Source organism: Sphaeramia orbicularis, chromosome 5, assembly GCF_902148855.1.
Source record: "Sphaeramia orbicularis chromosome 5, fSphaOr1.1, whole genome shotgun sequence".
In the NCBI taxonomy this organism is placed as follows: domain Eukaryota; kingdom Metazoa; phylum Chordata; class Actinopteri; order Kurtiformes; family Apogonidae; genus Sphaeramia; species Sphaeramia orbicularis.
Genome location: NC_043961.1, coordinates 43,841,196 through 43,858,153, shown reverse-complemented (window position 1 = coordinate 43,858,153; position 16,958 = coordinate 43,841,196). Strand labels below are relative to the sequence as shown.

Genomic DNA, 16,958 nt, shown 5'->3' with positions numbered 1-16,958 from the left:
AGACATTGTGAGCTGCAGTGTTGTGCTGTTTATAACCCAATCATTATACCACATAAATGAGGGCCCTCAGTCATGAGGGATGCCCCTGCAACATCTCTACATAGCCAGCTGCCGTTTGACGCCCCTGCACAACCTCAAGCTCCATTGTTCCACTGAAGGAAAGGCACCCCAGATCACGATGGCACCCCCTCCACTGTGTCACGTAGAAAACATCTTCAGTGGGATCTCCTTGTCATGCCAGTAATGTTGGAAGCCATCAGGACCAACAAGGTTTAATTTTTTTCTCATCAGAGAATAAGACTTCCTCACCCTTTCAATGTCCCATGTTTGATGCTCTCTTGCAAAGTCCAAACAGCAATTTTGTGGCGTTGAAGGAGACGAGGCATTTGACGACATTTTTTGTTCTTAAAGCCCTTCTCTTGCAGATATCGTCTGATGGTTATTGGGCTGCAGTCGACATCAGTTATGGCCTTAATTTGGGTCAAGGATCACCCTGTGTCTTGATGGACAGCCAATCAGATCCTCAGCGCCGATGAATTTTTTTGATCTACCACTTGATTTTTTTGTTCCATAACCCTCAGGATCTTTTAAGGAATTCACAATGACTGTCTCACTGCATCCAACTTCAGCAGCACTGGTGTGTTGCCAAAGGCCTCAACAATCAAATCACGTTCAAGAGAGCTTTTTTGCTTTTGCCATCAGTAGGTCATGACAGTGTGAATATCTTTCAGAAAATGATATCACATTTTTGCACAGATTTTGGCTTTTAAAGGCTGTGGTCTTACATTTTTGATAGGCTGATGAACAGCCTATTTCAGTTTGATTGTGGTTTTCAATAAATTGCTTACTCAGTTTTTTTTGTCTCACTCTCGTTTCTTCTTTTTGCATTTTGAAACTCTACTCAGAACCTTCTTCAGATCCAACAATGCAAAATGTAAATTCTTGCAATTTTTCAACTGGTCTTAAAATTTTGATCAGGGGTGTATACAGTCGCGGAAAAACTCATTAGACCATCAAAAGTCATCAAAAGCAATGGTTATGCAATCAAGTACTAACTCCTGTGTGTGTCATGTGACTAAAACAGACAGAAAAGAAAACACGGAATGCCTAAAACCACTGTTTTTGGCAGTACAATACCATAGCTATTGATGTAAGAACTTAAGTGATTTTGTTTATTATCAAGAAAACCATGGAAAAGGGCTAGATATCAGCTCTTAAATTAAACTCTTATTAGTATTTTTGTTGTTGTCATTATATTTGCCAAACAAATGTACCTGAGTTGTGCCAGACATTAAATGAAAAAGAACTGAGAAAGCAAGGGTGGACAAATAATTTTTTCTGCGACTGTATATCAAAATACTGGAAGGTCTCAGAGCGGTCTGTGTGTGTGTTGGCATGATTCTGACAAATTGAGATGTTTTAACAGGCCAATTTGTTACCTACAGTTGAGGAATAGTCCCATCTCCACATTAAATATTTTGGGAAGTTGATAGGACCAATATTTTCTGAGATATTGGTCATTTTGGAATGCAGTAGCCTTACGCTCACGTAACTCGGTTGCACTAGGGTCAGGTCAAGTGGTTTTGGAGCTACAGTTTTGCTGTTCAATGGGCTTGTAACTCTTAAACTAAAAAAAAACTACAACATTCTATTATACATATTTCTGTAGGTATTAGAAAGTACGTTTACCTGGTAAAGGTGGTGATTGCCCAACTTTATTTTTCAATGTGAAAATTAGAAAAAAATGCTCAGTTATGGAGCTACAGAAATGATACAGCAGGTTTTTATGGTTTGTGCAAAAGTGCATAACATGGTGTTCTTGCTCAAATATTGTTACAATTGGCATGGGTATGCTACATAGCATATTATCTATCATACTCCATTTTTGAGCAAGAAATGTGTATACTTGTGAACTTATGTGCAGAGTATCAGTTATGGAGCTACAAGTCCACTATGGTTATGGACTACTGTGTCAATATGGCATTAAGACTTTTTTGTTATTAAATTAAAAAAAAAAAAAAAAGCAAGTCACAAATGTTCCATAACTTATTTATAGTACACTGAATGTAAACTTCATAACAATAAATATGTTGAATTCTTATCAAACAATATAATAAATCAAAATAATGCAGCGTTTCTGCTGGTAAGGTTTCAGAATCCTTGCCACCACACCATACATTTCATACAAAAAAATCATCACCTTCACATTAGACTTATTATACATATGTATAATATACACTGTATAGGCCAAGACAAACGTGCTGCTCCCTCAAATGAAAGTTTGTGAAGCTTCAGGAGGTAGGGAAAAGGTAAATGAGCGTTAAATTTCACTTTTACTTCCATGGTCCCAACGGAACCCCCTGTGCGCCCCTCCCCCCCTTATAGTATTATGAGTAGGACGGAAAGAGCGCCCCTCAGTTGAACCCCCGCACACCCCCACCACCACCACCACCAAACCCCATGCGCATGCAGGGTTAGCCCCAAAATCGGAACCATGCAATGATAAATCTTGAAAATTTGCCATTTCAACAAAGAATGTGTGCAAATCTATTTAGGACAGTAATAATATGAATGTATAAAAGTAACAAATACAATAAAAACATGTTACTTTTAATTTTTTGACAAAGTAATAGTATTGTGAAAATGTGGTAAAAAGTCAGTGCCGAGAGGTGTCAATACATTTTAAAGTTACTTTTGTTCTATCAGTTGTAACTTTTTTTCAAGTGAATCAATTGAAAATTGGAAAACATCCAATACTGACATTCAATTCTGAATATTAATTGTTGTTTACATTTTCAAGAATGATTTACCAAACACTTTTTATGTCACTACTTATAAAATATAAACTAACATCTTTTCCTAAAAGTCTGCTCTCCCCAGCATAAAAACTACCACATCTAGAACCCATGGTTCCCCACGGGACACATACTAGTATATACATAATTTTTAAATCCTATCTATTGGTTTTATGTTTTTATCCTATGGCTGACGTACAGAACTTTGTTCAGCTGAGGGCTGTTTGTAAATGTGTTATATAAATAAATATAACTTAATTTGAGGTCTTTGAACTGGGATTATGATGTTGGACTCTAACGTCCGTTTTATATTTTGACCTATTACTGTTACGTTTTTGGTCAGTGTGGGAACACGCTGTACCTTAAAATTACTTATTTCTTTAGAGAAATCCTCCTGTTATGAAAACTGCAGCCCCCTAAAATGTCTGATTAAAACTGATAATGGTTCTTAACCAAATTGAAGATGAATGGCTGAAAGGCAGAGTAAACCCTGAGCTGAAGGTCACAGCACCAGTAAAGAGTTTCTTGGCATTTAGATGTAGGCTAACTTAAGTATAAAACAGCACTGAGGCAACTCTTGGTAGCTCTGTGACTCACAGATTTACCGATTTACTGATTCACAGATTCACAGGAGGAAATTCTGCTCAACAGAAGAACACAACAACCTCCAAACCTCTCCTACTTCTATGCGACACTCACAGAGAGGAGACTATTTCCACCAGGAAATCATGTCCAATATTTCATCTGCAGTTTGAGCCCTGTAATCCTAGCAATTACTACACAGACTGTTAAATGACCACAAACCAGTTTTCCTCTTTGGACTGAAGATACTGATTTTATTTTTTTTCTGTGGCAGCAGTGAGATCATCATATTAAAGATCCTCATGAAAACAGTTTAAAGCATAGTCTGCTCAAGAGTAAAAATCTGCACAATTAATTAAATATTTGTGTTTGTCAGTGTTATGTGAATAGTATAGTGTTGTTACAATAGATCAGTCACCTTAGACAATTATTCCTGTGAGACTCTCAGTAAAGCGTCGTTGTACAGATGCTGATGAGAAAGAGGTCTGGGATTTTCTACATGTTTATATAATACATATTTTCAAACAAATATGCCAACTATTTTATGTTTCAGATAGCCTTCAAGTAATAGTATAGCTTTATTTAGGGCTGAACATCCGTCCTCTGCTGCTTATCTAGGATGAATTGCAGCACTTTATTGTCCATCTGCAGTAAATGTTAAACTCTTAAGGAAAATACAGACTTTCTCTGTTGTGCAAAAGTCATGGAAACTATTTGTCACTCACCCAAGCAAGTCATAGATAATAAATAAGTATTTTATGTGATAAAAATAGGACCAATGGCCCTGTAGCTTACTGGCCAAATTAAAAGCTTTGGGAAATGTATCCAGATGCCATTTATTATCACCCAGTTATGTGTATTTATTATATCACAGAAATAGCCCATGTTTGTCATATTCCAATCAGATCTGTAAAAAATTCAAATTCCAACTTGATATTGTTTGATACTTACTGATTTATTGTATCAATCACCTTCCTAGCTGTTACACTGGGAAAAATTTTTCAAAGTCCCACCAAATCCAGAATCAGATCCGGATCAAAAAAATTTCAATACCTTGTGTTGACATGATCATAAAGAGGGCTGTATACCAAGTTTGAAGTAAATCAGAAACTGTAGTTTAGGAGAAGAAGACGTTTGAAATTTTTCCCTATAAGAGCCCATGTTAAATTTTCCGCAAGTTCCCGGATCCAGAAGAAGATCCTGATCAGCATGTGGCCATTATGTTTTGGTCATCTCCCCATCAGGGCTGTACTGTAGAAATTTACACTTGATATCATTTATATTTTTACTGAGTTATTGCATCGATCCACTTCCTATCTCTTATAATGAGGAAATTTTTCAAAGTCGCACCAAATCCAGAATCAGATCCGGATCCACATAATTTCACTAACTTTTGTTGACATCATCATAAGGAAGCTGTATACCAAGTTTGAAGTCAATCGGAATTGTAGTTTTGGAGAAGAAGACAATTGAAATTGTTGTAACGGACGATGGACGACAGACGATGACAGACAAAGATGATGACGCCGCCGCCGACAATAGCTTACGGCCTGTCGGCCAGTAATCTAATATACTGTTTTAAATTGAAGCTTTATTGAAATATGTGTATCCACATTCCCTGGTACATCCAGATAACCAACATTTTAAACTCAGTATTTAATCAGTTCATGTTCATGTGTGACATGGTTATACATTCGAAAGTGTAGTTCAATGATGCTGCCTGTTGCCATTTATAAAATGAACTCCATGTTTTACTCACACTTCATCAAACACAAAGCCAAAGAACACAGTCCTGAGATGTGTAGACGGTAAACACAGGCTAACATCAACCTCAGCTCATCATCGACACTAGTGAAACTGTATGAAGGTATTAGGCTGGACTTGTCCTGGAACAAGCCAAACACACACTTTTTGTACTGGTACTGCATACACTCCACACTTTGCACTGAACTTCATTGAACTTCTACAACTATGTGGGCCATGGCGCTGAAAGAAAATAAAGCCTAATGCCTCGAGTGTGTGATGGTGTAGTGGTCAGAACATTGGCATCACAGTAAAAACAGGTAAATTTAGGTTAATTCTCTTGTCAGTGTCCTGGACCCAAGCGCTGATGAAGATCCACAAATGTCTCAATGGCTGCTCACTACAAATGTGTGTTATGTGCTAATGTTAACACTAACCATAACCCTAACCCTGTTAATACTACGTAATTGCAGCGACTGAATTTCCCTCTGGTGGGGGCAGCGTTATGACCGGAGGTCGCTAATACAACTATTGAATGACCAGATTTTTCTATCAATGTTTTTTTTCCCAGATGAAATGGGCGTTCATTCCAATGAGAATCCTAGCAAATTTTTGGCAAAAATATGCAACTCTGGAGGGTAACTAATGTAACATTTATTCTAACATTACATAAGCACTGCATGGCATAAACGGCAAACAAATACTGTGATCAAAACTAGACAGTCCAAGGAAATACTGTTCATGTGATAGTTTTGGATGGACAGTGTACCAGGATGTTTGTTCTAAGGGTCAAATCAGAGGAAATGGAATCGTTTGATGTAAAACTGGCTCTGAAAAGCTGATTATGTGAGCTAAGCTATGAAAGCTATTTTTTTTTTTTTTTTTAATTGTATCTGTATTTCTCTCTTTGCTTTTTAATGTGGACCATGAGTCTGTAATAAAGCTTATCTATCTATCTATCTATCTATCTATCTATCTATCTATCTATCTATCTATCTATCTATCTATCTATCTATCTATCTATCTATCTATCTATCTAAACAGTGATTATGAACAGTTGGAAATGGAGGTGAGGTTTTAATAGAAGAGTCATTACATTTACATCAGGGAACAAGAGGCTAAAGATGACCTCACAGCCCAGATATTTGGAAAAATTAACAGGTTCCAGTTAACATTCATATGTGGAAACTATGGCAATTGTTCTTTCAAATCTTAGACAGTTTATGTTTAGTAAGTTTCTTTTAAATTCTTTTGGGGAGCAGAGTAGTTGGGGGTTGGAATGGGATGATCATTTTACCAGATCTCTGATGGTTTGGAAAAAAACATGACTTCCCACAGAGAAGATGCACTGAAACCATAAGCAGCATCATTGCCAAACCACACATTTTTGGCCTGGATCAGCAGAAACACCAGTAGTAAATGTCAACCCTGGAACCCTGACGGAGATCCTGTTAACTTTTCCACTGCTGCAGGAATTCATTGCTTAATACACTTAAAAACATAGTGTGATGCCTTGTTTAGATGGTTGTCGTTTGCCTACATATCAGAATTTTATTTATGAAGCCTTTCAAGGTAATGTTTGCACAGATATGATGGAAGTTTTCTTTTACTTTAGATTGAAGAAAGTTTTATAACTAATTTCAAAGAAGATGGACTAAGTGAAAGGCACAGAAATACAATGCAATGGTTCACAAACCTCATAAACCTGTATTTGGTTTATGGAGTGCATATAGGATATACATCAAATGTTTAAACTGAAAAAATTTATCATTTTGAGTAATATTTACAGTTAATATAATTAAAATATTTCTAGAATCTGGACGAAACTGTGAACACCGCAGCCGCCTTGACCGACTCAAAATGCTTTCATCACCACAACCTTTACTCAGATATTTTTAAAACCCATTTTATTCATTTATCTTGTTTTTTAAATGACTGTATTTTAATCTTTTTTTAGGTTTTATCTTTAAATTTTACTTAAAATCTAATCTGTTCTATCTACTGAAGGGGGTTAAAACAGTCTAGCAAAAGATGTAACTGTGTGTGTGTGTGTGTGTGTGTGTAACCATATCAACTGCAGTGACCGTATTGTTTGTGTTGACTGTAGTGACTGTATCGACTGTAGTGACCATATCAACTGTAGTGACCATATCAACTATATCGATTGAAGTGACTGTATCAACTGTGGTGACCGCATTTACTGTAGTGACTGTGTCGCCTGTTGTGACCGCACTGTGTCGACTAGTGACAGTATTGACTACAGTGACCATATCAACTGTAGTGACCACATTGACTGTATTGTGGCACATTAACTGTATCAACTGTCGTGACTGTATCGACTGTAGTGACCACACTGACTGTATTGACTATAGTGACTAAATCCATTGTAGCGACCATATCGGCTGTAATGACCACATTGACTGTATAGACTGTCATGACCGTATCGACTGTAGTGACCACACTGACTGTATCGGCTGAAGTGACTGTATCAACTTTAGTGACTGTAGTGACCACATCGACTGTATCTACTGTAGTGACCATATCGGCTGCAGTGACTGCATTGAATGTGTCGACTGTAGTGACTGTATCGACTGAAGTGACCGCATTGACTGTCGTGACTGCACTGACTGTATCGAGTGTAGTGACCACACTGACTGTGTCAACTAGTGACAGTAGTGACTATAGTGAGTATATCGACTGTAGTGACCACATTGACTGTATTGACTGTAGTGACCGTATTGACTGTAGTGACCACATTGACTTTATCAACTGTCATGACCGTATCAACTGTAGTGACCACATTGACTTTATGGACTGTAATGACCACGTTGAATGTATCAGCTGTTGTGACCAAATCGACTGTAGTGACCACATTGACTGTATCGACTGAAGTGACTGTATTAACTATAGTGACTGTATTACCCACATTAACTGTAGTGACTGCATTGACTATATCAACGGTAGTGACTGCATTGACTGGACTGACTGTATCAACTGTCGTGACCGCACTGAATGTAGTGACTGCATTGACACTATTGACTGTAGTGACCATATCAACTGAAGTGACTGTCTACTGTCGTGACCGCATTGACTGTATCAACTGTAGTGATTCTATCGACTGTAATGACCTTATCGACTGTAGTGACTGCATTGACTGTAGTGACTGTATTGACCATATCGATGGTAGTGACCGTATTGACTGTATCAACTGTAGTGACTGCATCGACTGTATCAACTGTAGTGACTGTATCGACTGTAGTGACCGTATCGACTGTAGTGGCCACATCGACTGTATCGACTGTAATGACTGTGGTGACTGTAGTGACCACATTGGTAGTATCGGCTGTAGTGACTGTATCGACTGTAGTGACATATCGACTGTAGTGATCATATCAACTGTAGTGACTGCATCAACTGTATCAACTGTAGTGACTGTATCCAGGGGTGTGATTCTTCTGGATGAATCTGGAACTCTGGCTTTTCTGACCTGAAGTGAGGCTCTACTGAATCAGGCAAATCCACTTTTGAATCATGTAAATTGGCAGGTTGGGTGCACAGGTTGGGTGTAGGAGTGGGGTGTCCGGGTTGGGTACTGGAAAACATAATGACCGGTCACTGGTGCCTCTGATTCATGTCTTCTTGTCACTCTGCAAATTGTCCATTCATTTATCACGATGAAAGCAGAGCTCCACCAAAGAGCCTGCGATTGTTGCAGAAGGTTATCAGATGTGTTCTAAGAATTTTGGATGTGTGGTAGGGATGCAACGGTACTCAGGAAAATACCAAAGTGTTGGGCCCGCCCTGCACGGGACAATCCGCCCTTATGGACCGCCGGGTTTTGGTTTTGCAATTGATTTTGCATTGGCACTTTTTATACTGCTTTATAGGCCACTGAGTGTGTATGCCTGTCCAAGCAGGCGAAAGCCCACCCCAGCAGGTTAATATCCAGTCACTGTTGTGCCTCCTCAACAGTAATGTTGTGCCACTACAATTGGACAGCTGGGGGGGGGGGGGGGGTCGGCTTTATAACTCATGAAGGTTTAAGTCACCCAACTGTCACATCTCAGCTGTGCAGAAATTACACATGGAGTGAAGATGCAGATGCGACTTGAATCTCTCTCTCTCTTTTGCTCCCTCTCTCCTTCTCACTCTCTCGAAATGCATGTGACCGTGCAGTGCGGGGAAGCCCCACCCCTCAGTGAAAGACAGCGGACAGAGAATCGGCTTTAGACTCAACACACATACAATACCGTGACACATTATTACAAGGACATTTGTATGGGAGATAACCGTGGCGTTTTTATATAGTGCCGTTTTCTTTTACATCCCTTTGCAGAAGACGAATTTATTTATTAAAAAAAATAAGTGACTGTGACTGTGAAAATGAGTGACTGTGTCGACTGTATTGACTGTAGTGACCACATTGACTGTATCGACTGCAATGACCATATCGACTGTAGTGACTGCATCAACTATCAACTGTAGTGACTGTATATATATACTGTATATATATTGACTGTATAGACTGTAGTGACCGATTTGACTGTATCGACTGTAGTGACTGTATCGACTGTAGTGACTGTTTTAACTGTAGTGACCGCATTGACTGTGTTGACAGTAGTGACTGTATCAACTATAGTGACCGCATTGACTGTAGTGACTGCATTGACTGTATAAACAGTAGTGACTGTATCAATTGTAGTGATGACCATATTGACTGTAGTGACCACATTGACTGTATCGACTACAGTGACCGTATCAATGTTAGTGACCACACTGACAACCGTAGTGACTGTAGCGACTGTAGTGACCACACTGACTGTATCAACTGTAGTGACCATATCAACTGTAGTGACCGCATTGACTGTCAACTGTATCGACTGTAGTGACTGCATAGACTACAGTGACTGCATAGACTATCGACAGTAGTGACCGTAACAACTGTGGTGATTGTATCGACTGTAGTGACTATGTCAACTATTGTGACTATATGTGTTCAGCTCATAGCTGATGATGTTTGTGCTGAATCCATTCAGAGACCAGGTTTAACGTCAGCAGGGTTAGGTCTGTGTGTGTGTGTCTCTGTGCTGTGTGTTTCTGTGAGTGTGTCTGTGTGTGTTGGGTGTCTCTGTGTTGTGTGTCACCAGGTTGTGTGACTATGTGTCTGTGTTGTGTAGTGTGTCTATTTTGTGTGTTTCTGTGAATGTGACTGTTTGTGTTGTGTGTGTGTGTCTGTCTCTATGTTGTGTGTCTCTCTTTGTGTGTATGTTTCTGTGTGTATGTGTCTCTATTTTGTGTCTGTGTGTATGTGTATTTATGTTGTGCATCTCTCTGTGTGTATGTTTCTGTATGTGTCGGTGTTGTGTGTCTATGTACGTGTGTGTGTGTGTGTGTGTGTATGTGTCTCTATGTCTATGTTGTGTGTCTGTGTGTGTATGTGTCTCTATGTTGTGTGTGAGTGTATGTGTGTGTGTGTGTGTGTGTGTGTGTGTGTGTGTGTGTGTGTGTGTGTGTGTGTCGGTAGGAGGGGCTTTTCCCTTCCAATGAGGCTGATCCTTTTTTCATCTTTTTTGTTTTTTTGTTTTTTTTCATTGTGAATGTACCGAGTGCATATATCTAACTCCGGCTTCTCCTGAACTCTGCTGCTCTTTAAATTGGACTCAAATAGACCTGACAGCTGAGGTAGGACACTGCATTTGTTATACAAACTGAAATGGACTTACGCTTTTATTTGGTTGTACTTTCAGAGTATTGATTTTCAGTTGCAAGCTTTCTACTCTATATTTTAAAGGTGGAGGAACCTCTTTACTTGATCAACTGCGACCAGTCTGTATGGGTTAAAAACAAAACAAATAAGCTAATGATACCATTATCAACAAGCACTTATTTTTAAGTAGCACAATTATAGACACAAAAATATGGGAGTCTTTACTATTAGTAAAGACTAAAAATATTTTACTTAAAGCTGCAATGCATATAGGTTTTTGTATTTTGGTCTGACCTCTTTCTGTTGATCTCATCTGACAATAATGCATTTACCTCAGTTTACTGAAATCCTAAAAAGTAAAAACAAATGTGCACAATATGCTCAATTATTTCTGTCACACAGATCTTTGAAAAGCTGGAACAGTGATATTCATATATGCTGGTTTACTGCTGAAAACATTTGAGTATACCGCAAATCAAAAACTACATAACTATTTCTTCTATTTCTTCTTAAGCAAAAATGTGATGATTTGCTGTATTTTTGCTGTATTTTTGTTTTATACTGACATATGTGACACATGTTTTATACTGAATCTTGGGGGTTTTGAATAGCTAGTTCAAACTGCTGCAGACTGAATAATTAAACCAACAATTAACCACACCATTAGGATGAAGTCTTGCAGCTACAGCTGATTTCATTACATATTTGCCCTTTATAAATTGATGATGTGTGCAGTTTAAAAACACAAAAGAAAACAAAAAAATAAATTTTCCTTGAAAAATGTTAGGACATTGAATGCAGTGTATCTGCTACAAAGGTAGCAGATACTAGAGGAGGATGCATGCTCACATACTGGCCATGTCTTTCTTTAGCTGTTTTATTAAATATCTCTGGGTTATGATGTAGAATTTAGATTCTGAAAGAAATATCTTTACCTGCAAAAGTCTGACCTAGAGTCTGTTGTGAAAGATTCATCTAAAAACAACAGAGGGAGGCTACTGTCAACGTTAATGCCATGTTACACAGCAACATTACAAAACAGACAATAAAACAGAGTAGTTTGTGCTAAATGTGAAACAAAAACCAGGGAAGGGTCTGTGCACAGCGATATGTGCTGTCACAGCAAGATGCTCGACCACCACCACATATTTGTGGCTGGAATAAATTCTCAGCTAAATGTCTCAGATCACATCATAATTACTTAGAGCACGCAACCAGATGCTGCCTGTGTGTGAATGTGGACCGAGGGCAGAACTATAAAGCACTGTGAATCACATAGACAGTGAACAGGTCAGTACTAGACAAACATTTGTGTTGGCTGTAAGAACTGGTTTCCAGTGGAGGTTTTCAGAACTTCATGGAAACACTGATAAAAGCAGAGTGGGTCAAACAGAAATGAATCACTTCAGGGACTAACATGCTCTTCTACAGCCCAGTGTTTAGAGTGTGTTCATACTGTGCATCCGGAAAATATTCACAGCACTTCACTTTTTTCACATGTTGTTGTGTTACAGTCTTATTCCAAAATAGATTAAATAAAACATAAGTATTCCCAGTGTTTGCTGTGACGTTGATTGAGTCCACATTTGGAAAATTCACTTGGTTGAGCATGATTTGATGTCCAATGCTCGATAACGCAGGTAATTCCTTCCTTCCCACAGCCATCACAATATATAACAGCACACAAGTACATCCTCCTATATCATATTGGTCTATCAACATCATGTGCAACTATATCATAAATATGTAAATAATATGTACAGTATGTATGAACACAAATAGTAATTTAAACATCAGATACTCTTTTATATTATCCTGTTTCACTCTTAAATGTTCTGCCTGTCTTTCTGCACTTTGTTTTCTGTATTTTGCTGTTGAAAACACTGCAACTTCCCCACAGTGGGATCAATAAAAGTCGTATCTGATCTTATCTCATTTGTAAAGGCACACCTTTGTGTTTATATGATTTGATAGTCGACAGTACATGTTTGAGCACAAACCAAGGCATTCAGTCCAAGGACTTGTCTGTAGACCTCTAAGAAAGGATTGTTTCAGGGCACAGATCTGGAGAAGGTTTTTCAAGGTCCCAGTGAGGTCAAAGGTCACAGTAGCCTCCATCATCTGTAATGGAAGAAGTCTGGAACCACTGGGACTCTTCCTAGAGCTGGATGCCCAATCTGAGAGATGGCAGTAGAAGGGCCTTTGTTGAAGAGGTGACTAAGAACCCCGGTAGCTTCATGCACCACTCATCACCTTGCCCAGTACCATCCCTACAGTGAAACATGGTGGTGGTACCATCATGCACCACTCATCACCTGGCCAACACCATCCCTACAGTGAAACACGGTGGTAGTACCTTCATGTACCGCTCCTCATCATGCCCAACAACCATCCCTACAGTGAAACACAGTGGTGGTACCTTCATGTACCGCTCATCACCGTGCCCAACAACCATCCCTACAGTGAAACACAGTGGTGGTACCATCATGCACTGCTCATCACCGTGCCCAACAACCATCTCTACAGTGAAAAACAGTGGTGGTACCTTCATGTACCACTCATCACCTGCCCAATAACATACAGACACATTCTTGATGATAACCTGCTCCAGACAATCTGGACCGCAGACTGGGCCAAAGATTCATCTTTCAACAGGACAATGACCCAAAGCACACAGTGAAGATAACAAAGCAGTGGCTCCAGGATGACTCTTTGAATGCTTTTGAGTGGCCCAGCCACAGCCCAGACTGGAATTTCCCCTTGTGGGACTAGTTTGCATGTTCTCCCCGTGTCTGCATGGGTTCTCTCCGGGTACTCCGGCTTCCTCCCACAGTCCAAAGACATGCACTGATAGGTTAATTGGTTAATCTAAACTGCCCATAAGTGCGAATGTGAGAGTGATTGTTTGTCTCTATATGTCAGCCCTGCGATGAACTGGCAAAATGTCCAGGGTGTACCCTGCCTTCGCCCGTAAGTAGCTGGGATAGGCTCCAAGGGACCCTTGTGACCCTAGTGAGGATAAAGCGGGCTCAGAAAATTAATAGAATAGAATAGAATAGAATAGAATAGAATAGAATAGAATAGAATAGAATAGAATAGAATAGAATAGAAAACTTTATTTATCCCACAGCAATTTCGTCAGCAGTCTCCAAATGTGGCTCAAGAGTGAATTATAGTACAAAATACAAAACAACACAGACATCGACCATTTGATTCATTATATATTATGTCAGTGTGAGCAGCTTTATGTGGTCATTCAGGCATATATGTGTGCTGTTACACACATAAAAAAAAAAACACACACAAAAAGGTAAGTAAGTCTACAGACACAAGATAGGCTATAGCAGAGGTGGGTAATTATTGTTTTCAAGCGGCCACATGAATTGTTGTATTGGAGAAACCAACAAAAAGTTAAATATAATTCTACTCAATATTAATTTTTTCCCATTGTAAAAAGTACAACATTATATAGTATGGCAACTGATAATCAAAATAATAAGAATATTCCGTAACTCATAAAAGCCTGTACTAAGCTGTACATTGCATGCATAAAACGCCCCTGTTCTGTAGTTTGACATGTAGTTCATTCATTAGTGCATTGCATCAACAGTAAATGCTAAGTCTGTGATCCAGTCTACATCTGAAGCCTGTGGAATGTCATTCCCTTTATTCACACAGATCTTGAATCTCTCATACTCTTCTCAGTATTTTGTCCAGGCTGAACCTCCTGACAGCTGCTTGATAACCTGTGCCACCACGTTCATATTTTACTCCAACAGTGACACAAACTGCCTGTGATTCAAAGCTCTGATGAACTTAACTATTTTAGTTACAACAACAACATGGTTCATTTTAACACTGAATTACACAACATTTCCTGGTATATAATACAGAAATACCTATTTCTGTTCTGGGTCCATTTCTGTCACTTTATCTTGCATTTGGACAACCATCCTCCAGTTTGTCCCATTTTAGTCCTAAAGTGTCCCAACATGCATTTACCTCCATGAATAAATCACTGCCAGTGTTTGTCTCTTGCGTTGATTGTTCAGCTGCAGCCCCTCTCTGATTTTAAAAGTCGTAGTTAATTATTCCTCATAAAAAGATGATGATCTGTGCCAGCTACAGATGACCTGGATGTCCTCATTCCTTCTGTTACAGTATGTCAATAGATTACCACATTCTCAAATATCTCCTTTTTCATATTAGATCTGCAGAGTCTGACAAACACTCTTTAACCAACTCTCCATCAGTAAACATTTACTGTTTTTGCTGATTTTGTGGATATGACATTTGTCCTGACAGCTGCATCTGTGGATATGTGATCTTTAGTAAAAGTCTTTGTTGGTTCTGTGGTTGAACTAGTAAACCATCCGACTTCCTTACCCAGTCTTCATCAGACAGGTTGTTGTACTTCTTGTTATATTTCTTCATGTAGTGGTGATTCAACACAGCCACATGTGCACCACAAACTAAGCACACGGCTTTACCTCCGAGTTATGTAAATAAATATTTAACCATCCATATCTGGTTAAAAACACAATATTCTGTATCAACCTTCCTTTTTTAACATTAGCTGGCATTAGCCTCAAACCTCACTTTTAGGTGCTTTTAACCTGTAAGGTTATTTGGACTCGCAGGTACACACGCATTTGCATCCATATATAAATAATAAAAGCCTCCTTTTCAAAATAAAAGCAAAGCATTTGAATTGCATGCATGGTATAAATATTTTTTTTCATTTATTTTCTAATTTACAGTTAACCTCACAGGGGCTGGACAGAACGACCAAAGGGCCACTGGCCGTAAAATACCTGGGTCTGGTCCATAGGGTTAGGGTCAGGGTTGGGGTTCTAAATACAAGGTTGTGGTCTGATTATCCTCATGGTGTTTGGGGTTGTAAATGGCAGGCTGTAGTCTCATGGTTAGGGTTAGGGTCAGGGCTAGGGTTATAAATAGCAGGCTGTGGTCTGATTGTCCTTGTGGTGGTAAGGGTCTGGGTCAGGGTAGGGTTGTAAAGAGCAGGTTGTGGTCAGATCCTCCTCGTGGTGGTTATTTTTTATTTATTTTACCTTTATTTAACTAGGAAGTCCCATTGAGATTAGGAATCTCTTTGCAAGGGGGACCTGGCCAAGGTAGCAGCCATACAAAATCCAAAAAACATAAAACACATACATGAAACACAATGAACAATAAAACACAATAACAACTATTCAACCATTATGGCATCAAGAAAAATAGTTACATTCCTCCTTCACTGTGTTCTCCATGATGCTTTTAAAATCATTAATAGAAATGAATGTATGTAGTTTTACAGTTTTTTGAAGATTATTCCATGACCATGGTGCATGGTAGGAAAATGCTGTTTTTCCAAAGTCTGTTAGAACTCGGGGAACAGTCAAAAGCAACCACTTGGAGGAACGTAAATGAAAACTACTAGAATAACAGAAAGAAGATGAGGTTAGGGTTAGGATCAAGTTCAGGGTTAGGGTTGTAAATAGCAGGTTGTGGTCTGATCGTCCTCATGGTGATTGGGTTTGGGGAATCTAATTAAAATGCATGGACACACAAAGTAAATAAATTGTATTATTATAACCCTAATCCTGTGACATATGGTGACTTACGACCTATGGTGACTATGCATGAAACCCTAACCCAGTGTTTTTCAAGCTTGGAGTCGGACCCCACATGGGGTTGCCTGGAATTCAAGTGGGGTTGCCTGAAATTTCTAGTAATTGATAAAAAAAAAAAATAATAATAATAATACTAATAAAAAATACATGATGAGTTGGCAGAGACAATCCCAATACATAAAAGACATGACAAACTCTGACTCTGAAACTGAGGCACTGTGGTACTGATTATCTTTCAAATGTTCATTGTGGTCGGCTTAAGATGCTGCAGCTCTTTCATAATTCATAGTTTGAGTTATTGTTTGTTTAGTATTAACTGTCAGCCTTGTAAATCCAAGCTGGACTGACTGTACATATCTTGACCAAGGAAAATAAATTTTTTTGTGTAGTAATCTCAACCTGGCTCTTCTGCTTATTATTATTATCTCTGTCCATAATAATATACATTATATAGGCTAAATGTCATCTAAAATTAACGTTTATTTGCAGCATAATACA

The 16,958-nt window shown here is 38.8% G+C and overlaps 1 protein-coding gene across 2 annotated transcripts in view; it reads right to left on the bottom strand.

Annotated features, from left to right (window-relative positions):
- The window catches only part of cenpp (centromere protein P), a 375,236-nt gene that overhangs the window by 133,753 nt on the left and 224,525 nt on the right, over positions 1 to 16,958 (bottom strand). The gene's annotated exons all lie outside the window — the stretch shown is intronic.